Source organism: Pristis pectinata, chromosome 33 (genome assembly GCF_009764475.1).
Source record: "Pristis pectinata isolate sPriPec2 chromosome 33, sPriPec2.1.pri, whole genome shotgun sequence".
NCBI lineage: Eukaryota > Metazoa > Chordata > Chondrichthyes > Rhinopristiformes > Pristidae > Pristis > Pristis pectinata.
The window spans coordinates 16,903,997-16,930,699 of record NC_067437.1 but is presented as its reverse complement, the minus strand read 5'-3'; positions in this window follow the sequence as shown (position 1 = coordinate 16,930,699).

Genomic DNA, 26,703 nt, shown 5'->3' with positions numbered 1-26,703 from the left:
GCATCCACCATTGGAGTATTCTCTCCCCCCACCCCACACTGGCTGTATACAATCTATAAAATGCACCACAGCAGTTCCCAGACCTCTAACCTCTACCAGCTCCAAGGGCAGCAGATGTGTGGTGTGTATGTGTGATGTAGGAGTGTCCATGCCCCACTCCTACATTGCAGCTGTCATCTTGAGCCACTTTCCATTTACTTGGAGGTCAGAAATGGACCATGTCTGTGATGTACAAATCTCCAGAGAAATGAAGGAAAAAGTTCATCTAATGTAGCCCTCAACCTGAGGGCCACCTCTGTGTGTGGCTGCATCAGGCTGTGTGTGTGGAGCCGGAGACACAAACACCAAGTGTCACTCCCTGCTGAGGGTCTACCTGTCCCCAGGGTTGTGAATAATTGGCCTGTCGTCATTGCCGTGCAATGTTCCGTTCAATTGCACCTTGTTCACTACCTGTCCTTCGTGGAAAAGTTTCTGCAGAAAAACACCTTTGACCATAAGTCCCTGAGGCAGTGGTCAGCAAGGAATGTCCTGCAGACTCTGCGGGGGAAGGGCACGATCGATCCTGTGGGATGGTTCCTGAGCAGATTGCCAAAATCATTTGACAGAACCATTGTCAGGACTCACCCACAAGAACTAAGACCTCATTTGGCTGGCAGGGGGTGGGGCCGTCCTCCATCAGATCCTTCCTGCACGGCTGGAATCCCACTCCTAATGCACGCGGCCCTTGACGGGGACGGAACTGAGATCCATTTCCTTCTGGACTGTGATTTTACTGAGAAGATCTTGAAAGAGATGGGTTGAGGGGGAGGGGTCTTTGTCAAGGTTTATCCTAAGCTGCTGTGTCATATAGAACATAGAACACTACAGCACAGTACAGGCCCTTCGGCCCACAATGTTGTGCCGACATTTTATCCTGCTCTAACCCTTCCCTCCCACATAGCCCCCCATTTCTCTATCATTCATGTGTCTATCTAAGAGTCTCTTAAAGGTCCCCAATGTATCAGCCCCCAACAACCTCTGCCGGCAGTGCGTTCCACACACCCACCACTCTGTGTAAAAAACTTACACCTGACATCCCCCTTGTATCTTCCTCCAATCACCTTAGAATTATGTCCCCTTGTGTTAGCCATTGTCGCCTTGGGAAAATGTCTCTGACTATCCACTTGATCTATGCCTCTTACCATCTTGCACACCTCTATCAAGTCACCTCTCATCCTCTTCTCTCCAAAGAGAAAAGCCCTAGCTCTCTCAACCTGTCCTCATAAGACATGCTCTCCAATCCAGGCAGCATCCTGATAACTCTGACCTGAACCCTCTCTAAAGCTTCCACATCCTTCCTATGATGAGGCAACCAGAACTGAACACAATACTCCAAGTGTGGTCTAACCAGAGTTCGATAGAACTGCAACATCACCTCGCGGCTCTTGAACTCAGTACCCCGACTAATGAAGGCCAACACCCCATATGCCTTCTTAACAACCCTATCGACCTGTGCGGTAATCTTGAGGGATCTGTGGACATGGACCCCAAGATCCCTTTGTTCCTCCACACTGCTAAGAGTCCTGCCATTAACCTTGTATTCTGCCTTCAAATTTGATCTCCTGAAGTGTATCACTTCACACTTTTCCGGGTTGAACTCCATCTGCCACTTCTCAGCCCAGCTCTGCATTCTATCAATATCCTGTTGTAACCTACAGCAACCTTCTACACTCTCCACAACACCACCAACCTTTGTGTCATCAGCAAACTTACTAACCCAGCTTTCCACATCCTCATCCAAGTCATTTATAAAAATCACAAAGAGCAGGGGTCCCAGAACAGATCCCTGTGGAACACCGTTGGTCACCGACCTCCAGGCAGAATACGCTCCATCTACCACCACCCTCTGTCTTCTATGGGCGAGCCAATTCTGAATCCACACAGCCAAGTTTCCCTGGATCCCATGCCTCCTGACTTTCTGAATGAGCCTTCCATGAGGAACCTTGTCAAACGCCTTACTAAAATCCATGTACATCACATCCACTGCTCTACCTTCATCAATGTGCTTTGTCACATCCTCAAAGAATTCAATCAACCTCGTGAGGCACGACCTGCCCCTCACAAAGCCATGCTGACTGTCCCTAATCAGCCTATGCTTCTCCAAATGCCCATAAGTCCTTTCTCTAAGAATCTTCTCCAGTAATTTGCCCACCACTGAAGTAAGACTGACTGGTCTGTAATTCCCAGGGTTATCCCTACTCCCTTTCTTAAACAAAGGAACAATATTTGCCACCCTCCAATCATCTGGCACTAGTCCTGTGGCCAGTGAGGATGCAAAGGTTGTTGCCAAAGGCGCAGCAATCTCTTCCCTTGCTTCCTGTAATAACCCTGGATATATCCTGCCCGGCCCTGGTGACTTATCTATCCTAATGTTTTTCAGAAGTTCCAGCACACCCTCTTTCTTCACATCAACATGCCCTATCGTATCAGCCTGTCATACACCATCCTCACAAACGTCAAGGTCTCTCTCTCTGGTGAATACTGAAGCAAAGTATTCATTAAGGACCTCTCCTACCTCCTCCGACTCCAGGCACGTGTTTCCTCTTTTATCCCTGATCGGTCCTACCCTCACTCTAGTCATCCTCCTATTCTCCACACTTGTGTAGAACACCTTGGGGTTTTCCTTGATCCTACTCGCCAAGGACTTCCCATGCCCCCTTCTAGCTAAGTCCATTGTTAAGCTCCCTCCTGGCTACCTTGTAACTCTCCAGAGCCCTGTCTAAACCTCAGGTAAGCTTCTTTCTTCCTCTTGACAAGATATTCTACGTCTCTTGTCAACCACGGTTCCTTCACTCTACCATCCTTACCCTGCCTCAATGGGACAAACCTATCCCGAAGCCCATGCAAGTCTTCCCTAAACAACCTCCACACTTCCGCTCCCAATTTATGCTCCCAAGTTCCTGCCTAATAGCATCATAATTCCCCCTCCCCCAGTTAAATACTTTCCCATATCGTCTGCTCCTATCCCTCTCCAAGGCTATGGTAAAGGTCAAGGAGTTATGGTCACTATCTCCAAAATGCTCTCCCACTGAGAGATCTGAAACCTGTTCAGGCTCATTGCCTAGTACCAGGTCCAAATGGCCTCTCCTCTAGTCGGCCTGTCCAGATACTGTGTCAGAAATCCTTCCTGGACACACCTAACAAACTCTGCCTCATCTATCCCCTTTACACTAAGGAGGTGCCAATCAATATTAGGGAAGTTGAAATCACCCATGACAACAACCCTGTTATTTTTACACCTCTCCAAAATCTGCCTCCTAATCTGCTCCTTGGTGTCACACTGGATTCTATGCCCTCTGGGCTGTTCCCAGGGACACACACTGAGACAAGTACCAACTGCTGTTGGGAGACATTAACTTGGTGACTGGTGCCCTCTAGTCTGCCCAAAACTTGCCCATCTTCCAGTGGCAAGAGATCACTGCAACAAATATTGGCCACAGGCACATTCCAGGGCTCAGGACTGTGTGCGGAGGGATTCACTGTAACAGGGTGCAAGGGTGCAATGGGGAGAGGCCCTCCCGCCATCACACACGGAGGGGCTGGAACCAGGGGACGAGCCCTCAGACAAGAGGAGTAGGTGAAGGGAAATTGATGTTGTTGTGGTGACGTAATGTAAATCTTTTTAGCAAACGGAATAATATGTTGTGCTGCGGGTTTGCAAAGGGTTGGGGTAATAAGGTGGTACTGATGGAAAGTGGATAAGGGGATAAATGGGTTATCTTTGGGCTGGCGATCAGCAACGAATGGGGGTGCCACAGGGGGTAGCGCCAGGCCTCAACAAGTCACAATCCACATTGGTGACCTGGGTGAAGAAGCCACGTGCACAGTCGACCATCTTTGCTGACGATACATAGATAGGAGGGGCAGCTAGTTGTGAGGAGGAGAAGGAGCCTGCAGAGGGACAGGGACGGGTGAAGTGAGTGGGCAAGAAGGTGGCTGATGGAGTATAATGTGGGGAAATGTGAGGTTACCCACTCTGGAAGGAAGAACAGAAAAGCAATTTTCATTGAAACAGAACCAGATTTATTATCACTGAGTTATATGATGTTAAATGTGTTGTTTTGCAGCAGCAGTACAGCGCAAAGACATAAAATTACCATAAGTTACAAAAATAAATAACTAGTGCAAAAAGAAAAGGAATAACAAGCCAGTGTTCATGGGTCCATGGACCGTTCAGAAATCTGATGGCGGAGGGGAAGAACCTGTTCCTGAAATGTTGAGTGTGGGTCTTCAGGCTCCTGTACCTCCTCCCCAATGATAGTAGTGAGAAGAGGGCATGTCCCGGGTGGTGGGGGTCCTTCACGATGGTTGCTGCCTTCTTGAGGCACCACCTCTTGAAGATGTCCTCGATGGCAGGGAGGGTTGTGCCCTTGATGGAGCTGGCTGAGTTTATACCCCTCTGCAACCTCTTGCGTACCTGTGCATTGGAGCCTCCAAACCATACCAACAGCAAAATGTAGTGTGCACAGGGGTATGGAGAAACAAGCAAAATGCTGGAGGAACTCAGCAGGTCAGGCGGTGTCTGTGGAGGGAAATAGTCATCACTTCGAGTCAAGACCCTTCATCTGAAGTCCATTCCAGTCTAGAAACGACCAAAAGCGTCGACTGTCCATCTCCCTCCACAGATGCTGCCTGACCCGCTGAGTTCCCCCAGCATTTTGTTCCTCTAGATTCCAGCATCTCCACAGAGATATGGGGTCCTGCATATGAAAGACATTAAGATTGCATGTAGGTGCATCAAGTAATCAGGAAGGCTAATGGAATGTCAGCCTTTATTGCCAGGAGTCATAGAGCCTTGGAGTCAGACAGCACAGAAACAGGCCCTTTGGCCCATCGAGTCTGTGCCGACCGCAAGCACCCACCCGCACTAATCCTGCACCAATCCCATCTACCGTTCTCCCCACATTCTCATCAACTTCCTCGAGACTATACTACTCGCCTACACACTAAGGGCAGTTTGCAGTGGCCAACTAACCTACCAAACTGCACGTCTTTGGAAAGTGGGAGGACCCAGGGGGAAACCATGGACAACGTGCAGACTTCACACAGACAGCGCCAGAGGTCAGGATCGAACCTCGGACTACCAGCTGTGCCACCGCGCCACCACATCATGTTTGGAACATAAAAGAAGGTTGTTTTGATGTAACCTTAACAGGGTGCTGGTGAAAGCTGGAATGGTTTTGGTCTCCCTACTTAAGAAATGATGCACGTCATTAAGGCAGTGCAGAGAAGGTTTGTGGGATAAGGAGGTTGACGTATGAAGAGTTTGCGCCTGTACTTTTGGGGTTTGTTGGAGAATGAGGGGTGATCTGATTGGAGCATGCAACAGGATGAGGGGGTTGACAGGGTTGTTTTGAAGAGGATGTTTACATAGAACAAAAGGGCATTGTTCAAAATTGGGGGGACGGAGATGAGAAGGGAGCTCCTCACAGCTGGTCGTGAATCTCCTGAATTCTTTATGGAAATCAAAATAAAAGAGCAGATGCTGGAAACACACCGCAGGTCGGGCAGCATCCGTGGAGGGAGAAACAGTTAATGTTACAGGTCGTGGAGCCTTCTGAACAGGAATCCTCCACCTCAGAGACTTGTGGAGGCAGAGTCATTGACGCTTGAACAGAAAGTCCTGACATAGAAACCAATATTTCTGCACAGTTCCCACCAGTCCAGCCACCGTCCCTGGAGCCCAGAGTCCTGTGTTGTGGAGCTGCTGGGGTGAACTAGAACAGATACTGACACATCTCCACCCCCGTCCCCGCCGTGTACAGGGGCAGTCCTGCAGGGACGAGGAGGGGGCTTCCTCCCTCCACAGCTGAGGACAGCTCGTGACGGCACTGAAGCTGTCAGCGGGTTGGATGGATCAGCTGGGGAGGGGAACCTCCCGGAATGGTCGGGAAACGAGACTTTGTGAGGTGGCATTAGCTGCCTGGCTGACGGGAGCCCACGTGGGTGTCCTCCCCTTCCCCCAACGTCCCTTCGCCCAGTCCCCACGAGCTCAGCCCTCCCACCTCCCCCCCCAACTCTCTCCTCACACCTCGTCCCTCTCCCCTCTCCTCACCCGTCACCTTCTCCCCTCTGCACTCCCCCTCCCCCTCTCCCCTCCCCTCCTCCTCACCCCTCTCCTCCTCCCCTCTCCCCCTTCCCCTCCCCTCTCCCCGTCCCCTCTCTCCTTTTCCTCTACTCCTCCCCTCTCCCCTCTCCCCTCTCCCCTCTCCCCTCTCCCCTCAGCAGTCCAGCATCTTCTGAGCTGCGCTTTGCCTGTGTGCTGTGGTTGAAGGGATTCCTGCCCTGGCGCCTCTCCCCTGGGGAAGAGCAGGAACTGGGGGCGTTCCAGTCTGCACTGGGCCCTGGCCGACCAGCCCGGACTAGGGCTGGGTGACCCTCAGCACCCGGGGGTGGGGCACTCGGTGTTTCCATACCCGGCCCCCCCCCTCACACCGGTCCTGAACCCCTGTATCCTCAGCCAGCTGGACACAGGGATGAAAACCCAAAGGCTTCGGTTCACCCGCTTGCCGAAGCGCGCAGCCCTCACCCTCGCCCAGTGACCCTGGGCCTCTGGGAAAGGCCACAAAAATCCCTGGAACCGTGGACCGTCTGCCGGTGGCAACGAGAAGCGAGGATGTCACCCTTTGCAGACACAGAGGGTGTCCCCCCACCCCCCGAAACAAGGAGAGGGGACCTCCACTCACTTCTCTGGCCGTGGTCTCACCAACACTTGCAGCAAGGTTCCCCAAATCTTATACTCCATCTCCTCTGCCATAATGGACCACATCCGACTAACCTTCCCTCCTATCTTCCAGATCAGCTTCCTGCGCAGGGACATCAGATCCCACATGTCCCATGCACTGGTCCCTCCCTAATTCCACTTCTTTGTTCTTCCATTGAGTATTCAGTTCTTCCTTGGGGCACTGAGTACAACAGTCAGGAAGTCACGTTGCAGCCGTATAAGACCTAGGTCAGGCCGCCCTTGGAGTATTGTGTGCAGTTCTGGCCGCCCCGTTACATGCAGGACATGGAGGCTTTGGAGAGGGTGCAGAATAGGTTCACCAGGATGCTGGATTCGAGGGCTTGGAGAGGTTGGACAAACATGGGTGGTTTTCTCTGGAGGTCAGAGGCTGAGGGGAGACCTGATAGAAGTTTATAAAATTGCAAGAGACATAGACAGGGTAGGCAGTCAGAACCTTTCTCTCAGTGTAGAAATGTCTAACACTAGAGGGCATGCATTTATGGTGAGAGGGGGGAAAATTTAAAGGAGACGTGTGGGGCAAGTTTTTTACACAGACAGCAGTGGGTGCCAGGGGTGGTGGGGGAAGCAGATACGATAGAGGGGTTTAAGAGGCTGTTAGACAGACACATGAATGTGCAGGGGATGGAGGGATGTGGATCGTGTGCAGGCAGAAGGGATTTAGTTTAATTTGACATTGTGTTTAGCCCAGACATTATAGGCTGAAGGGCACTGTTCTATGCTCTTATGTTCCTCCCGCTGTGGATTGATGGACTTTCTGCCCTCATCCGCCTGTTTAATTCCGGGAAGTGGACAAGGAAGATCCGAAGCAGTGGTCATACTGGGGGTGGCGATCTCTGAGGGGTCTGGCAGGGGAAGGGGGCTGAGGGAGAGGGAGAATCCACGGGCAGGCTTAACACTGGGGTCAGGACCTGAAACGTTGACCGCCTGCTTTTCTCCACGGATGCTGCCTGGCCTGCTGAGTTCCTCCAGCATCATCGTATTTTCCATACTCACCAACAACCTGGTCACTGATGCTCAGGCTGGGTCTCTCATTTGGCTCCAGACATCATTACAGCCCTGGTCCAAACACAGAGCAAAGAGCTGGCTTCTGGAGGTGAGGTGAGAGGGACTACCTTTGGCATCAAAGCACCATTTAACCGAGTGTGGAACCAGTGAGTCCTGGGCATCTGGAGGTGCCCTTGTATCTTACAAAGATAATTTGCAGAGAAAGTTCTGGGCTCATCAACGCTTTGGAGGGTTGATCAATAAGTTTCTTTCCAGCAGCAATCTGAGCACAGACATTTCTGAAGGAAAAGGGCTTCCCCGTCAGATCTTTCATGATTGGAATATTGGCCACACCGCACACTGCCCTCGCGATCACTGCACTGGAATCAAGGCCATTGCCTGCCTCTGTCTAGAATGCGCCTTTTCCAGGTCTGCGACGTAAGGCAGGGGTACTTGACGAGGTTTGTCCTGAATAGCCGTGTCACACTGGACCCTGTCCTGTACGGGCTGTTCCCAGGGACACACACCAACTACTGCTGGGAAACTGTCCACACAGTGAAAGATGCCCCCTGGTCTTCCCGAAACTCACTGGTGTTCCAGAGCAAGGTGTGGTCCGTGGCCGGGGGCTGCACATTGGCAGCTCTAAGGTCCAGGACCACGTGCTGAGGGACATGTTGACGCTGGTGCAACACTGCAAGGGGATTCTTGGGGACGGGCCACAGTTTAGGGCTCTCCCACCATTGCACACTGAGGGGCTGGAATCTGTGTTCAATCCCTAGGAACTTTATGCTCGAGGGCTGCAATACATACCTCTGATTTTTTTATAAATGTATAGTTTGACATAGAAAAAACATCTCCAAAGGACTTTGGAGGTAAATCCAGACCCGCTGGGGCCAGTACAACTATTCAGCTTCTTCTGATCACAGTCTGTCTCCTAAAGTTCATTACAGAGCCACAGGTACGCTGGCATATGAAGAGTAGGCACAAAATTACCTTTACGTATAAAGGTCATCCACTCTTAATGTCCCGCCTGACCCTGCTGACTTTGGAGGGTTAAATGTGTTCCCGCTGCAGGTTTGGCTACAGGACTCCACCTCAAGCAGTGGTTTCCTGACTCCTTCGGGAATAGTTCTCCGCTGATCCAACTTCTCCTGCTCCTGTTGAGCCAAGACCCCACCCACCAACCTTCCTTCCTCACCACTTCCTCTTCTCGCTCCTTGCCTTGGGTCAGGACGAACCTCACCGTCTCAGCCTTTGACTCCAGAGAGGGGTCTCAAACAAACAATCCAGGACCAGGACAAGGGGTGGGATTCTGCGTTAGGTGTTCATGCCGATGTCCCACCAAGATGTATCGTCCCGCAGTTGAGGGACCTCCCCATTTGTTTGTTATTTTGTGTTTGGGTGTAATAGTGTTTTGTGATTGGTTAACCCGTCCCATCAACTCTGATGTGGTAAGGTGGAACGGTGCTACACTGTGATGTAGTCGCTGCCTTAACCCCTCTACACTGACCTACACAGAGGGGGACGTGTTTAGTAAAACCCATGCCCCAAGCCTCGAGGTTTGGACAGGGTGTACACACACACAGGTACTGGGGCTTGTAGTGAAGGGTGTTTACACTGTGCTGTTGCTCCCTCGATGGGCCGGTGTCGTGAGGTGTTGTTGGAATGCAGTTACTGATGTTGGCTCCGTGAGCCAATTCAAGCCACACCCTGGGTACCTACTCCATGAGGACAGAGGAACCGTCTCTGGTTTGAGCACATCTTTTGGGCTCCTCGTGTGACTTGACACCTCACCAGGTACATCTGCACCAGACCCCCCACATCAGCTTTACACAAGGCCTTTGCATGTCAATTAGTCACCCAGTGGTAGCCACAAATGACCTGCTGGACAAACTCAGTGGGTCAGGCAATGTCTGTGGGAGGAGAAGAATTGTTGACGTTTCGGGTCAAGACCCTGCATCAGGACCAGGTATGCTGAGACAGGTTGTCCAGATGCAGGGTTTTGACATATGTAGTTTCTTGTGTCTACCCAGTGGTAACTGATCTGCGGCAATGGCTCACATGAGGGGACCTAATTTTAAGGTGATTGGAGGAAGGTATAAGGAGGATGTCAGGGGTAAATTTTATTACACAGAGAGTGGTGGGTGTGTTGAACGCACTGTCGGCAGAGGTTGTGGGGGCAGACACATTAGGGACATCCAAGCGAATCATAGACACATGAATGATAGAGAAGTGGAGGGCTATATGGGAGGGAAGGGTTAGATAGATCTTAGAGCAGGATAAGATGTCAGCACGACATTGTGGGCCGAAGGGCCTGTACTGTGCTGTAGTGTTCTATGTTCTATATTCTATGTTCAAATCATCTGGTGATGGTTCCACCACCAGAAGCCATCCATCACACAGGGATCGTTTGGTTCTGGGTCACTGGAAGAGTTCCTCAATTCCATGATCGAACCATCCTGGCAGGACACCCTTGGTGTCTGACCACGTCTTGCAGGTGAACAGGCAGGACCTGGTCTCCTTCCTGGACCACCGTTCATTTTCCCCGATATTTGCTCATCCCATCTCTGACCCAGTTTCTACCATCTGGGCCAGGCTGAGTCATACCTGTTGCCTTGGGACGTCCTGGTGTTAAATACAGATGCCCCATGGATCGCTGCCTGGTCTCTCATGCTGACCGTTGTTGGGACCCAGTTTCAATGTTGACCAAACACCAAAGTACCCACTTCCCCGATACAATTGTACTTCCCCAGGATGTGATCCTGACCCTCCACGGGACTCTCCAACACGCCTCCCCCCCTCCCATACTGAGTAACTCCCTGCATTACACCCAATTCTCCCACACATCCCCATAAACTCCCTTGATTCGTTTGCCACTAAGGGACTACTTCCAATAGTCAATTAACCCACTGTGCTTTCTGGCTTTTGTATCTACTCCCTGGTGGGAGAGAGGAGAGGAGAGAATGTCTGGGGTGGGAGGGGTCTTTGATTATGCTGGCTGCTTTCCCGAGTCAGCGAGAGGTAAAGACAGAGTCCATGAAGGGGAGGCTGGTTTCCATGATGTGCTGGGCTGTGTCCACAACTCTCTGCAGTTTCTTGCGGTCTTGGGAAGAGCAGTTGTCATACCAAGCCATGGGAGGAAACAAGAGCAGCTGGTGGAAATTTGTAAATAAATTGGTAAATTGGTTTATTATTGTCATCGAGGTACAGTGAAAAACTTTGTTTTGCATGCCACCCATACAGATCATTGCATCGCATCAGTGCATTGAGGTAGTACAAGGGAAAACAACAACAGAATGCAGAATAAAGTGTCACAGCTACAGAGAAAATGCAGTGCAAAGCAGACAATAAGGTGCAAGGCCATGATGAGATAGATTGCGAGGTCAAGAGTCTATCTTATCATACTAAGGGACTGTTCAATAGTTTTATAACAGCAGGATAAAAGGGGTCCTTGACCCTGGTGCTACGTGCTTTCAGGCTTTTGTATCTACTCCCTAGTGGGAGGGAGGAGAAGAGAGAATGTCTGGGGTGGGGTCCTTGATTATGTTGGCTGCTTTACCAAGGCAGCGAGAAGTGTAGACAGAGTCCATGGAGGGGAGGCTGGTTTCTGTGATGCGCTGGGCTGTGTCCACAACTCTCTGCAGTTTCTTACAGTCACAGGCAGAGCAGTTGCCACACCAAGCTGTGATGCATCCGGATAGGATGCTTTCTGTGGTGCATCGATAAAAATCTGTGAGGGTCAACGGGGACATGCCGAGATCCTTTAGCCTCCTGAGGAAGAGACGCTGGTGAGCTTCCATACAGTCAGGGGGAGAATGTGAAAACTTTACAAACAGCACTCACTGCTACACCAGGGATCATGGTTCACTTTACAAGTCGAATAAAGAAAGTAACGTCATATTTTAACCCGTCTCAGTGGACAGTACAAAAAGGTATATGGTTGAAAGGAGAGCACATGCCATTTGGAAACTGTGATCACTGTACATTGTCGTCTCTACATTAGAGCTTTACTGCAGGGGACAAGTTATACAACATTAACTCAGAATTGAATATACTGTATGCACAGGGAGTCACAGCTGGACATTCAGACAGTTCACAGTAATCAATTCAAGTAAGAAATGTAATTTTCAGAAGTGTTTGTAAATCTCAGTTGTATGTGGTGTCTGTCCACAGCCTCCTCCGCTGCCAGCTCAAGGCCAAACGTAACTGAGGGGAACAGTAGCCCGGACTCTGCCTGGACAGTCTCCAACAGGGCAGCAGGATTCTCAGACTCCTGGGAACCGATCCCCTCTCTTTCACCCATTTAACCCTTTACTTTTTCTTTCTCTTTCTTCCTGACCCAACTGGCCCCTAGCGCCCGAGGTCTTTCCTCGCCCCCACCCTCCCCATCTGCCCAACACCCACACACTCCTCCCACCGGTTCCCTCCCCACCTCCCTCCCTTTTATCCATGCCCCACTTTCCTCTCATCGAGCGAGTGTGGGCGGTGAGATACACTCAGAGAAAGATGCCCTTTGTCCTGCCCGAAACCTATTGGTCTCCCAGCACAGCGAGATGTCCATAAGGGAATGCTGCCCTGGATAACAGACTTGCAGACACTTCCCGGGTGCGTTGTTTAAGGAGGGAACAGGAGTGGTGTTGACGTGTTGCAAATATATTAAAGTGAATATAATCAGCAGTAAACGCAGACATCGCCATGTCCCGTTTGTGTGGCTGTTCACATATTTTCTGAATAAGGTATATTCTTTGACCAAAACAGCCGGGCTCCACCGTGAGAGGCTGCGGTGGATCCCTGACTGGACCAACCACTGACCCTGGAGGAGTTGAATGGCTCCGCCCGTTCCTTTGATTCGAATAAAACTCCTGGAAGCGACGGCTTACCGGTGGAGTTGTACTCGGCTCTGTGGGACTGGATGGGCCCAGACCTGCTGGAAGTGAACAACGCTATGCGTCGGGCTGGCAGCATGTCAGAATCCATGAGGAAGGGCATCATTACCCTCATCTACAAGCAGAAGGGGGAGAGGGAGGACATCAGAAATTGGAGACCCATCTCACTGTTGAATGTGAACTATAAGATCCTGTCCAAGGCCATCGCCAACAGGGTCGTCTGCTCTGGGACAGATGATCCACCCGGACCAAACCTGTGCTGTACCTGGCAGGAAGATCTTTGACAGCCTCATGCTGCTCAGGGATACCATCGCCAGGGATACCATCCTACGTGGAGGACAGAGGGGTGGACACCTGCCTGGTCAGCTTGGACCAGGAGAAGACCTTGGATGGGATATCACATACATACATGTTGGATGTGTCCTCCAAAATGGGCTTTGGGGAGGGAATCAGGCATTGGATCCAACTGCTCTACACAGACATCCCTAGTGCAGTCCAAATCAATGGGTGGGAGACAGAGAGCTTCCCCATCAAGTCTGGAGTCAGGCAGGGCTGCCCTCTCTCCCCCGTCTTGATTGTGTGCTGTATAGAACCCTTTGCCGAATCCATCAGGAAGGGCGAGAGCATCAGAGGGGTGACGTTGCCAGGCAGTGGGGTCACCCAGGTGAAAACCTCCCTGTACATGGACGACGTCGCCGTCTTCTGCTCGGACCCAAGGTCAGTTCGCAGATTGATCAGCATCTGCGACCAGTTTGAGTCGGCATCAGGGGCCAGAGTCAACCGCGCGAAGAGCGAGGCCATGCTCTTCGGCAACTGGCCCGACCGATCCAACGTCCCCTTCACCGTCAGTCCTGACTACCTGAAGTTGCTGGGGATCTGGTTCGGAGGGGACGAGGCGTGCAACTAAAATTGGCGGGAGCGGATTAGGAAGGTGAAGCAGAAACTGGGACTGTGGGAACGGCGCTCCCTATCGATAACTGGGAAGAACTTGGTCATCAGGTGTGAGGTGCTCTCAGGGCTGCTGTACTTGGCGCAGGTGTGGCCTGTTCCTCGCTCCTCTGGCTTGGAAATCACCCGCGCCATCTTCCGGTTCATCTGGGGATCCAAGATGGTGCAGGTCCGACGGGTCACTGTGCACAAGTCCCTGGACAATGGGGGTAAAGGTGTCCCCAATGTCGCCCTCCTCCTGATGACCACCTTCGTCTGTGGCTGCATCAGGCTGTGCGTGGAACCCAAGTATGTGGGCACCAAGTGTCACTGTGTACCAAGGTTCTACCTGTCCCTGCTGTTGCGAAGGATGGGGCTGGCCCCGTGGCCACACGACGTCCCAGTCAGCTGGACGTTGCCGCACTACTTGTCCTTCGTGGAAAAGTTCTTGCAGACCAACCCCTTCGACCACAATTCCATCAGGCAGTGGTCAGCATGGGACATCCTGCAGACACTGCAGGAGAAGGACTCGATGGATACCGTGGGGTGGTTCCCTGAGCAGACTGTCTAGACCATCTGGCGGACTGCCTCATCGCCAGAACTCATCAACAAGCATCAAGACCTCGCTTGGCTGGCGGTGAGAGGGGCCTTCCCAGTCAGATCCTTCCTGCGTGGTCGGAGCATCAGTCCCAGCACATGCTGCCCGCGGGAGGACTGTGCTGGGGACGAGACGGTCGCCCACCTCTTTTCGGGCTGTGGGTTTGCATGGAGAGTGTGGTGAAAGATGCAAGGATCCTTGTCACGGTTCATCCCCAGCAGCTGCATAACAGAGGATTCTCTGATCTATGGGCTGTTCCCGGGGACACACACAGAGACAGACATCAACTGCTGCTGGAAGGTCGTCAACTCGGTGAAAGACGCCCTTTAGGCTGCCTGAAACTTGTTGGTCTCCCAGCACTGTGAGATGTCCATAGGGAAGTGCTGCCGACTTGCACATTCCAGGCTGCAGGAGTACATGCTGAGGGACACACTGAAGCTGCAAGGACTCGCTGGGGAAGGACGACAGTTTAGGGTTCTTCCGCCACAGGAGAGGGAGGGGCGGGGTCAGGCGAGAAAGCCCCTTAAAGATTGTAAATATGGGATTGGGGTATCCCCCCCCCCCCCCCCCAGGGAGCCACACGAGTGGCATCGGTGCTGTGGTTTGTGTAAAAAGTAACAGTAATAGTTGATCTGTACACGAATGTAAAGGTTTGCACTGTTTTATTATTGTATATAGTTTGTCTTTTATTATGAATAATGTTTATTTTGGATAAAAATAAAAAAAATTCCTGAACTCTCTCCATCTGCCCTGTGCAGGGAATGTCTGACTCTGCTCTCAGAGGGACGTTGAGAGTAGGAGCATTCGGCCCTTCGGTCCTTTGAGTCTGCCCCACCAGCCGATAAGATCGTGACTGAACTTCCACCTCGATAGTTGTTCCCTGTTTTCTCCCCACACCCTTCAGGCCTCTTGCGTCCAGAAACCTACTTCCTTTCAGGAATATTCTCAGTGATTGACCTCCGCAGCGCTTTGTGGTCGAGAATTCCACAAGTTCACCGTCCTCTGAGTGAAGAAGTTTCTCCTCAGCTTCGTCCTGAATATCCTATCCCGTATCCTGAGGCGAGGAAGCCTGGTTCTGGAGCCCGGACTGGATGAAACTTGGTCAGGTCCTGTCAGGATTTCGTACATTTCAACAAGATCTTCTCTCAGTCTTCTGGGCGCCGGTGGACTCATGTCTGGTTGACCCAATCTCTCCTCACTGCGGACTGCACTCCCACATGTCTGTATGACCCTTGGATGAGGGTCAAGGTTTGTACACCAGCAGCTCACCTCCTCCTGCAACTTGAAAAATTCCCCCACCTACTGACTTTTGGTCAGAATCCAGTCAGCGTTATTGGACCAAATCTCAGTACCCAAACCAAATGGCCTTTGCTAAACATTCCACTCATTTTAATTTGAATTCTATGAGTCAAACAGCATTTTTTAACTGTACCTGAATCAGAACAAAACATGTTTTTTTTCATGAACTTAGTTGTTTGCAGATCAGTGACTATTCAGAACTGCAGGATTTTATTCTTTAGGTTGAAATTGTTCTTTGGAAAACAAACTCTCAATTTCTTAACCTGTTGTACCAGAAAATCCTTCTGTCAAAATAAAAGATGCTACTATCCTTTACTTCATAGATCCACCTTTCTCCCTCGGAGAACATACACAAGGTGATGCCAGGACTTCGTACGATCGAAATGTTTTGCTTTCAATCCACAGAAGTTTTGCTTCTTTTGAAACTCACACACACTTTACCCCAAGGAATCGGAGAATCAGTTGGAACAGCAAAAGTCATAACATCTGGACTAACATCTGGGAAAACAAAGTTCTTGTCAAGGCTCTGTCTTTCTCTAACCAGCCCCCCCCATTCTCTCTCCCTCCCCTCCTCCCTCCCTCTCTCTCCCTCCCCTCCTCCCTCCCTCTCTCTCCCTCCCCTCCTCCCTCCCTCTCCCTCCCTCCCCTCCTCCCTCCCTCTCTCTCCCTCCCCTCCTCCCTCCCTCTCTCTCCCCTCCTCCTTCCCTCTCTCTCCCCTCCTCCATCCCTCTCTCCCTCCCCTCCCTCTCTCTCCCTCCCCTCCTCCCTCCCTCTCTCTCCCCTCCTCCCTCCCTCTCTCTCCCTCCCCTCCTCCCTCCCTCTCTCTCCCTCCCCTCCTCCCTCCCTCTCTCTTCCTCCCCTCCTCCCTCCCTCTCTCTCCCTCCCCTCCTCCCTCCCTCTCTCTCCCCTCCTCCCTCCCTCTCTCCCTCCCCTCCCTCCCTCTCCCTCCCCTCCTCTCTCCCTCTCTCTCCCTCCCCTCCTCCCTCCCTCTCTCTCCCTCCCCTCCTCCCTCCCTCTCTCTCCCTCCCCTCCTCCCTCCCTCTCTCTCCCCTCCTCCCTCCCTCTCTCTCCCCTCCTCCCTCCCTCTCTCTCCCTCCCCTCCCTCTCTCTCCCTCCCCTCCTCCCTCCCTCCCCTCCTCCCTCCCTCTCTCTCCCTCCCCTCCTCCCTCCCTCTCTCTCCCTCCCCTCCTCCCTCCCTCTCTCTCCCTCCCCTCCTCTCTCCCTCTCTCTCCCCTCCTCCCCTTCTTTCTTTCTCCTCCTTTCTCTCTCTTCCTTTCTTTCCATTTCTCTCTCTCTTTCCCCCTTTCTCTCCCCCTCTCCTCCTCTCTCCCCATCTCTCTTTCTCCCTCTCTTCTCAGTGTAAATCCAAAGGAGCTCAGAAGCTATTTTAAAACTCACAGAGAATTCATGCACTTTAATTGTTCAGATACCATATATCGCTCTCAAGGGTTAAACTGACAAGAGCTTAAAATGCAACCATCCATACTTCAAGGAGACTTTTAAACTTCAAGGCTTGAACACAAAGCCCTGCTGTAAGTTACAGACAAAGACACCCACATGCCCCAGAGTGCAGTGACGTCCGATATTTCCCAGTCTCTAATCTCACATCTGCACCAGAGCTCACTTTATAAAGCCCAATCCCGCTACAATTCCAGACAACACACGCAGTCATTCCACAATTAGCAAAGCCACCGCCTCACAGCTCCGGCGACCCGGGTTCAATCCTGACGCTGTCTGTGTGGAGTCTGCACGTTCTTCCCGTGACTGCGTGGGTTTCCCCCGGGTGCTCCGGTTTCCTCCTGCATCCCAAAGACGTGCGGGTTGGTGGGTTAATTGGCCGCTGTAAATTGCCCCCGGTGTGTGGTAGAATCTGGGGGAGTTGATGGGAATGTGGTGGGGAGTAAAATAAGACACACACTCACACGCTACACACGCTGCTCTCGGACCGGCTGCGGTGGGGAGGAGACGGTCACCCACCTCTTTGCAGACTGTGGATTTGCTAAGAGGGTGTGGAGACGGATGCGAGGGTCTGTGTCCTGGTTCATCCCCAGCAGCTGCATGACAGAGGACTCTCTGATCTCTGGGCTGCTCCTGGGGACACACACAGAGACGGGCATCAACTGCTGCTGGAAGGTCATCAACTCGGTGACAGATGCCCTTTGGTCTGCCCGAAACTTGTTGGTCTCCCAGCACAGCGAGATGTCCATAAGGGAATGCTGCGGACTGGCACATTCCAGGCTGCAGGAGTCTGTGCTGAGGGACGCACTGAAGCTGGGTGCAGCCATTGCTAAGGCGCTTTGGGGAAGGACCACAGTCTGGGCTCCTTCCGCTACTGCACGTGGAGGGGCTGAGCCAGGTGGGGAAGCCCCTCGAACAACAAAAGTGTGCATCACCCCGGGGGGGCCACATGAGTGGCAATGGTGCTGTGGTTTAATAAAAAGTGTTGATGCTACTCAATGTATTGTCCAAATGATACTAAGATTGTACTAAGATTTTTGTGCTGTGTTTATTCTTTTGTACATATTTTTTATTATGAATAAAGTTTATTTTTGAAATAAAAAAATGTCCCTTTGATTGTACCACCTTTGCTTGTTGTAAATCTGTGAGTCAACGAGTCCATTGTCCTTAGGAAATGTCATTCTGTTCACTGTTGTAAGTCAGTGGTGTTTGGAGGGGACAGTCTGCGTTTGTCAGCATCGGCGAGGGCTGACAAAAGGTCTCCCTCCAGCAGCGATCAGAACATTAAACCCCCCTCCACAAAGATAAGCCCAGACTTGGGGCCAAATCTACCATCCTTCTCTTTCTTCTGCACAAAGTCTGTCTCCAAAGTTCACCGAAGAGCCACCTGGGATATTGTGTGGTTGACTTTTACGGGTGAGGTCACATCCCTGCCTTTACAGTCCCGCTGCCTGACCCTAATGTGGGGTGTGATCTTGCCGCAGGTTCCCTTCACTCGGTCTCTCTTCCTCAGATTGTCTTTCTCTCTCTCATCAATCTCTCTCTGTCCTGTATGTCTGTCCTCAAGCTACGTACAGCCATCTGTTTGTCCTCTTCTCTCTCAGAGAATTTATCTCCCTATCTGTTCCCCCCCACCTTCTGTTGATCTATATTTTATGTCTGTTTGTCTCTGTCTCTCATTCTGTGTGTGTCTGTGTGTGTGTGTTTGAATGTGTGTATGTGTTATATGTCTGTGTGTGTGTGTTTGAGTGTGTGTGTGTGTCTTTACACGTCTGTGCGTGTGTGTTTGAGTGCAGGCACGGTAGTGTAGCGGCTAGCGTGATGCTATTACGGCGCCTGCGACCCGGGTTCAATCCCGGCCGCTGTCTGCAAGGAGTTTGTACGTTCTCCCCGTGTCTGCGTGGGTTTCCTCCGGGCGCTCCGGTTTCCTCCCACATTCCGAAAGACGTACGGGTTAGGAAGTTGTGGGCATGCTATGTTGGCGCCGGAAGCGTGGCGACACTTGCAGGCTGCCCCCCAGAACACTCTACGCAAAAGATTTGTTTCACTGTGTGTTTTGATGTACATGTGACTAATAAAGATAGCTTATCTTATCTGAGTGCGTTTGTGTGTCTGTGCCTGTGTGTGTATGAGTGTGTGAGTGTGTGCCTGTCTGTAGGTGTGTGTATTTTTGTCTGTAGGTGTGTCTGCCTTCCCGTGTGTCTTTTTATTGTCTCAAAGCAGGTCAGGCCTTTTACCTGGTGAAGCAGACAGGCGTCGGTAACCCCAGCGTCGGTGACCTCAGCGATGGTGACCTCAGCGATGGTGACCCTGGCGTCGGTGACCTTGGTGTCGGGGGTCGTCACTCAGTGGAAGGATGACCAGTTCGGAGTGTGGGAACCACCATCGTCTGCAGAGGGGGAGCGGCTGCAGCCTCCGCCATGCTCAGCATTCCGAGCAGGAGAAGGGGACGTCTGAGGTCGGAGCCTGGCGATGAGGCCGAGCAGTGATGGCAGTGTATCCCGGCGAACTTCCCGTCAGGAATTCCAGTCTCAGAGGCACTTTGACTCTCCTCACAGTGAAAGGTCGCAGGAGCACAGAGACAGCTGGAGCCGATGATGGGATCCAGATGCTGGCTGTTCCTGGCCTTCCTGGCAGGAGAGCTGGAGGCGCAGATTCCCGGAGGACAGGGCGGGCTCTCCGCGGGGGTAACGACCTCGCCGACAGGGCCGTCCCTTGTTGACGTCAAGTTGTGTGGGAAAGAACAGACGTGGCTTCTGCTGGAATGAGGGGTGAGCAGCAGAATCGTCCGCAGCAGCTGTACACATCTGTACCATGGGGCAGCCTTCTCCTGAGCTCTCCCCGTTCCTCCCCACAGGCCCCACACCCACAACTGTGCTGCGATCCCACAGCAACAATCTGTAATAGTCAGAGGCAGAACATACAGGGGTCTGAGCTAACGCTGAGGGATGGGGCATCGCAGCAGGGAACGTCCGAGTCAGACTGGGCAGTCATCGCTGACACTTCCTGAAGTGGGCACAGGGAGTGGCCAGAGGGGCAGTCTCAGTGTTGGCAGAGTGGGCAGTGAGTGTGGGCGGTTAGTGTGGGCGGTGAGTGTGGGCAGTGTCGATTGAGTGTAAGGGGAAGAGCTCAAGTGTAGAATAAGTGTGCAAGCACTGGATGTGTGTGTGTGTGTGTGTGTGTGTGTGTGTGTGTATGGGTGTGTGTGTGGGGGAGTGAGTGTGTTTGTGTGTGTGTGGTTGTGTGTGTGTGTGTGAGTGTGTGTGTACGGGTGTGTGTGTAGGTGTGAGTGTGGTTCTGTGTGTTTGAGTGTGTGTATGGGTGTTTGTGTGTGTTTGAGTGTGTGTGTGGTTGTGTGTGTGTGTGTGTGTTTATGGGTGTGTGGGTTTGTGTGTGAGTGTGTGTGTGTGTGGGTGTGAGTGTGGGTGTGCGCGTGTCTGTCTGTATGTGTGTGTGTGTGTGTGTGGGGTTGTGTGTGGGTGTGCACGTGTGTCTGTCTGTATGTGAGTGCGGGTGTGTGTGTATGGGGTTGTGTGTGTATGGGGTTGTGTGTGTGTATGGGTGTGTGTGGGTGTGTGGGCTTGTGTGTGTGTGTGAGTGTGTGTGTGTGTGTGTGGGCGTGTGTGTGTGAATGAAATGCGGCGTGGGAAATGTGAGTGTGAAACGAGAGCGTGAAGTGTGAGTGCGAGTGAAGGGCGTGCAATAGATGTGCAAGTGTAGAGCTGGTGGAGAAGCAGAGGGTAAATGTGTGTGTGTGATAGGTGTGCACGTGCAGGGTGTGTGTGCAATGGTGGAACGGGTAGGTACACATGGACATGTGAGTGTGGAATTGATGCGTCAGAGATGGAGCTGGTGGGAGTGGACTGGGGGATGGTGCGTACGTGTGGAATGGGTGTGTGAGGGTGTACGTGGGGGTGTAAGCTCAGGGTATGTGTGCAAGGAATGGATGTGCAAGCATGGAGTGAGTGTTTGTAGAGTGAATCAGGTGTGCAGAGTCCGTGTCTCTGGCCGTGCTGTGCCCCTGGGGGAGGGGGCTCCGTGTCTGACACCACCCTCCGTTGTCGACCTCTGTGGGTGAGGTGGGGTCCGTGGTCTCGGAGCCAGGAATGGCGGAATGAAGCGGCAGGTTTGCCCGCTGCCTTGTTGCAGCTTCCCCAGGCTTCCTGGTCAGAGATTTGGGAGCTCCATTCATTCCTTCTGCGACCAGCCACGATGGGTCCAGAAGCGCAACAGGGGGGCAGCAGCAACTTTAGGACGGACTGGGGGGAAGGGTTTGAGGTCGGACTGGGGAAGGGTTGGAGGTCGGACTGGGGAAGGGTTGGAGGTCGGACTGGGGAAGGGTTTGAGGTCGGACTGGGGGAAGGGTTGGAGGACGGACTGGGGGGAAGGGTTTGAGGTCGGACTGGGGAAGGGTTGGAGGTCGGACGGGGAAGGGTTTGAGGTCGGACTGGGGAAGGGTTGGAGGTCGGACTGGGGAAGGGTTGGAGGTCGGACTGGGGAAGGGTTTGAGGTCGGACTGGGGAAGGGTTGGAGGTCGGACTGGGGAAGGGTTGGAGGACGGACTGGGGGGGAGAATTCAGGGATGGTCTGGGGGAAGATTTAGGACAGATTTGGGGAAAGGGTTTGGGGACGGACCCGGGGAAGAGATTTGGATGGACTGGGGAAGGGTTGGCTTGTTTCCTGCTTGGGTTCCCCCCCCCCCACCCCCCCCCCCCCCCCCGAACCTGCTCACTAATTGCACCGTGAGCTTGGAACCCGCCTGGCGCTTTTGTTTCCATGGCGATCCGCTCACTTAGCTTGCTCATTTTCTGTAAATAATCTGTGTCTTTCCATTAACCCCTTGTACTCTGCAGGCTCCAAACCGGTGAAGAAGTGGAGAACTCCCCCAGCCGGACCCACCCTCAATCCCAGCGGTGTTGAGACCCTTGAACCGACACCATCTCTCAGGGCAGGTGTCAGACCTGGTTGTGCGGTGAGAATCATCGGCCAGGCATCCTGCTCCTGAGCTAACCCCCTTGGAATGAGAGGAACTATCCGACCATGGTGAAGTGGATGTTTGTCTCGCACCCTGCACCTCTGTCTGTGGGACACCAGTGGAAACGGCCTGAGGAAAGTACGTTGCAGTGGGCCAGGGCTGCTGCTAAGTGTGTGTGAGATGGAGCCCAAGAGATGGGTGGGTGGGGGCCTGTGGCTTGGAGTGAGCAGAGCCCAGTGGGGAAGGGAGCAATCGGGCCAGGAGCTCCTGGATTACTGTGCCTAACTCTGAAGCCTTGGTCCGTGCGACGTCCCACAGCTCTGCGGGGGGACGCAGCGCTCCGTCACGCAGACTCCTCGGCTGTGTGGGTGTTGACCCGCAGCTTGCAACACCGGCGGCTCACAGCTGCCGGCTGCGACTGTATTCATTAGCATTTCACACCCACGGTCGCAATTAAAGATGTCACGCTTGGCAACAAAGGTTCTGGGGTTCCAGGGCATTGTAAGTTGAAGGGCAAACAAGGAGGCAGGTCAGAGGGGAGAGAGGCCGTCCCTGTACCCTGCCCAGCACCAGCCGAACCTCCCACTGTAAGGAGGACCATCTGGTGAACTGTTGTGGTGTCCGGTTACTGGTGTCCCTGTGAGTGTGCATTAAAGCCCCACAAGGTGTTCGGTCTGGTCAGTCCCAGCCTAAGTCACCGCTATGGGACCGGACACCAGTGAGAACCGTTGACAAGCTGCCGGTGTGGTAGATGTACGGGGACAGTCTGGCCGGAGCCAGGGCTCACGGTGGAGCGGACATCTCAGCACCAGGGCTCGGGCATCGTCCGACCCTGTGGCCTTTGCTGCATCCGGTTCGGTCTGTCCTTCCCGGATCCGGGCGAGGGAGTCATGTCGGTGAATGACTGCCCGTGATGCTAGGGAGTCACGAGGGAAGAGGGGAGCGGCATCAGCACCACCCGCTGGGAGGGTGAGGGGAGGGTCCATCAGGACCACCCATGGGGAGGGTGAAGGCTGCTCACTGGTTGCGGACACTTTGGCCTTGTTTTGCCCGTCTGCTGTTACTGAGGACAGAGATGCTCACGTCCACCATCATCCACCGTTAGAGGCGGCAGACTGCAGGGCTTTGGTTCGATGTGTTGGGTGTGGGATCCCTCGACAACACGCTGCTTCAGCAGGCAGAAGCCCGGCCTCTGGGCCCACCTGGGCCTGACCCAGCTCTGCCCTTCTTCTTTAGTAAAAGCAGGAGGTGTTGGGAACACCGGGCAGGTCAGGCAGCACCTGAGGAGGAAGAAGCAGGCTTCGCGTTTCAGCTCAAAAACCCATCGACTGGGACGAAGGGTCCTCGATGTGTGTTGGCGAAGCCAGGGTCAGGAAGGTGGTTCCCTTGTTTTGGAGGGTGATGCCCTTGATAAAACTGGACATTCTCCTCCTGCCACTCCTGGGAGTGAACACAAGTCCCCCTGAGGCCCTTACACTGAACCTCGAAATTCCCCAATTGGTGTGTGATTAAATTGCCCGTCCCAAACCTGAAGCCTTCCAGAGCCAGTGTCAGTGGGAAGCCTTGAAGTGTCCCCTTCATTATTACCACACTTGCCTCTTCCAAGTTCTATTGAACATGGTTGAGTGCTGAGGCATCACTTCAGGACAGTCCGTTCCACTTGGGTCCAGAATCAACGCGGAGGACCCTGCGGGTTGCCCGTACACCTGTGAGCTCCATCTCCAGTGGGTGTGCCCTGCTGGTGTTCCGGGCTGCAAGGAGAGATGGTTACGGAGGAAGGAATGATTTGGTGAGCATTTGTCAGGCTATTAGTTGGCAGGTCAGTGGAACACCTCGTGCAGTGTACCCACAAGTCCTGGGTGTTCAGGAGGACTTCTCACATTCAAAGCGGATGTGTCGGTGATGGTGGCTGCTCGGCACATTCGGGGGCCAGCCCTGTCAAACTCATCGCAGGAGCTGCAGTCAGATGCAGCCCAGGCAGGTACGGCCACAGAATCCCCTCAACATTTGTCGATGGACCAATTGTGTTTCTGGTAGCAAGCTAGCAAGGTTACCTTCGCCCGTGCTGATGCCAGCATGATGTTCGATTTTACTTCATCATCAGAAAAATGCAGAATGGAGACACAAGAGACTGCAGATGCTGGAATATGGAGCAAAAAAAGAATCTGCTGGAGGAACTCAGTGGGTCAGGCAGCATCTGTGGGGGGAAACGCACAGTCGACAATCCGACGTTCTGATCCGATCCAGTCCAGTTGAAGGGCATCGACCTGAAATGTCGACTGTCCATATCTCTCCACAGACGCTGCCTGACCCGCTGAGTTCCTTCAGCAGTTTGTTTGTTGCTGTGAAAAATGCAGTGTTGCACACTGAAACCTCCACTCATTCTTTGGATTAATGACCTCCAGAAAACGACTTCACTGATACAGCCACTGTGATGCTGTACACCAGCAGTGAGGGTCTGCTGAAGGGCACACCTTCAGCACTGTGTACAGATCTGCTCAGGAGAGGTGTGAGTGAACTGGAGAGCAAGCAGAGATTTATCAGGATGTCGTCAGGACTAAAAAGTTTAACTATGAGGAACGATTGGATAAGGTGGGTTGATTTATTTGGAGTGGAGGAGGCTGAGGGGAAATTTAACTGAGTGAAAAAAGTTATGAGGAACCTAGAACAAAGTCCAATATATCTTTGCAAAGAGTCAGAAACAAGATCAGAGGGGAGAAGAAGCCAAAGCCCCCAGTGAGTGCCGGCGGTGTGGAACGCTCCGCTCCGTCTGAGAGGGACGTGGAGGCTGAAGCCTTCAGCGCATTGGCTCAGGGATCGGGTGTGGGCCTGAAGAGCGGGCAGCCGCGGGTGAGGGAGCCATTGTTGCAGGTGAGGTTCAGCTGGAGCAGGGGTATCAGCCTCCCTCTGACTCCCCACCCTACGAGCACACCTCCCCCTCACTGGGCACCGCCTCTCGCTCTCACTAAACCTTTGGCCACGTTGCTTAGGACCTCAATTTGTCTCCCTCTCTAACCCCCCCTCCCCCCTCTCCAGCCCCCGTCCCTCTACGTCACAGTCTCCATCACACCCCTCTCCACCACACCCTCGCCCTCGCCCTCCCTCCCAGTCCAGTTTCCCCTCCCTGTTATTCCCCCAGCCTGCCCCCTCCCTCACTTGCTTTTCTACCTCTGCCTCCCCTCCTCTTGCCCTTTCTCTGCACCTCCTGATCTCCTTCTCCTTTCCCTCACTCTCCCCCTCGCTCTCCCTCCGTCTCACTCTCCACCGTTACCTCTTTACCTCTTCCTCTGCTCTTGCCCACCCTTGCTCCTGTTCCTGCCCTCTCACCCTCCCCTCCCGTCTCGCCCTCTGACACCCTCCTGCGTCTGTTCGCTGTGCTCCCCCTCGATCAGGGCGAACAGGAGGCTGGTCTTGTCTCCCCACGCCGGCCGTTGGACTCGTCCCACACGGTGAGCGGACGATTTAACAGGAGCAGCCGGTGAGCGGTGACGTTCCCCGTAGGGACACCGGCTCCCGGGAGCAGCAAGGGTTAAAAAACAATCCCACCGTCCTCCCACCCCCCCCCACAGTCCCCCCCATCCCCCCCCACAGTCCCCCTCACTCCCCAACACCCACTCCAACCCCCCCCACCGTCCCTCCCACCGTCCCCCCCACCTCCCCGTCCTCCCCACCGTCCCCCATCCCCTCACCGTCCCCTCCACCGTCACCACACTGTCCCCCCTCCCTCAGACCCCCACCGTTCCCCCTACCCCCAGCCCCCCACCCCACCCCACCATCCCCCCTCCCTCCCCTGTCCCCACTGTCCCCCTATGCCCTCACCCTCCCACCACCACCGCCCCACACAGAGCCACACATGGAGAGGTGAACCGTGGGAAGCTTCACACTTTATTGGGTCTCCCAGTGGGTGAACCCTGTGCCGTGTGACGAGCTGGTCCGCGATGAACAACCTGAAACAGGAAGGGGAGTGAACGTGGGAGCCGTAGTGCACGGAGGGAGAGCCACCGGGTGTGCAGGCTGCCGGGGACGGAGCAGCGGGCAGTCGGGCTCCTGCCCCCGGTGCCAGAGCCCCTGACCTGTCTGCCCTGGGTCTGCACCCCTGGGGACAAACAGAGCAGGGGTGGGACTGCAGTCTGGGCTACCGTAGTGTCTGTGTTCGCACAGCAGTGCAGAGAGGGGTCAGACGGGGCGCGGGTCACTGGGTGGGACACAGGGCCGAAGCTGGGGCAGGGGGTGGGACAACTGGAAGAAACGGGAAGTGGGAAGGAGTAACAATGGGATGGGAGAGTGGGCGGGGTTAGTGGGCGGGGTAAGTGGGCGGGGTTAGTGGGCGGGGTTAGTGCCAGGGTTAGTGGGCGGGGTTAGTGCCAGGGTTAGTGGGCGGGGTTAGCGGGCGGGGTTAGTGCTGGGGTTAGTGGGCGGGGTTTAGCTGTGGGTGGGGTTGGTGGGCAGGGTTAGTGGGCGGGGTTAGTGCCGGGGTTAGTGGGCGGGGTTTAGCTGTGGGTGGGGCCCGTGGGCAGGGCTGGGAAATGGGTGGAGTTATGCAGTGGGTGGGGTTTGGCTGTGGGCGGGGTTAGCGGGAGGAGTTGACAGTGGGTGGGTTCGAGGAGTGGACAGGGGTCAGCAGTGGGCGGAGTTAATGGGCGGGGTTGGGCAGTGGGTGGGGTTGGGCAGGAGGCAGAGCAAGTGGGCGGGGTTGGGAAGTGGGCGGGGTTAGTGGGTGGGACTGGGAAGGAGGCGGAGTTAGTGGGCGGGGTTGGGCAGGAGGCGGAGTTAGTGGGCGGGGTTGGGCAGT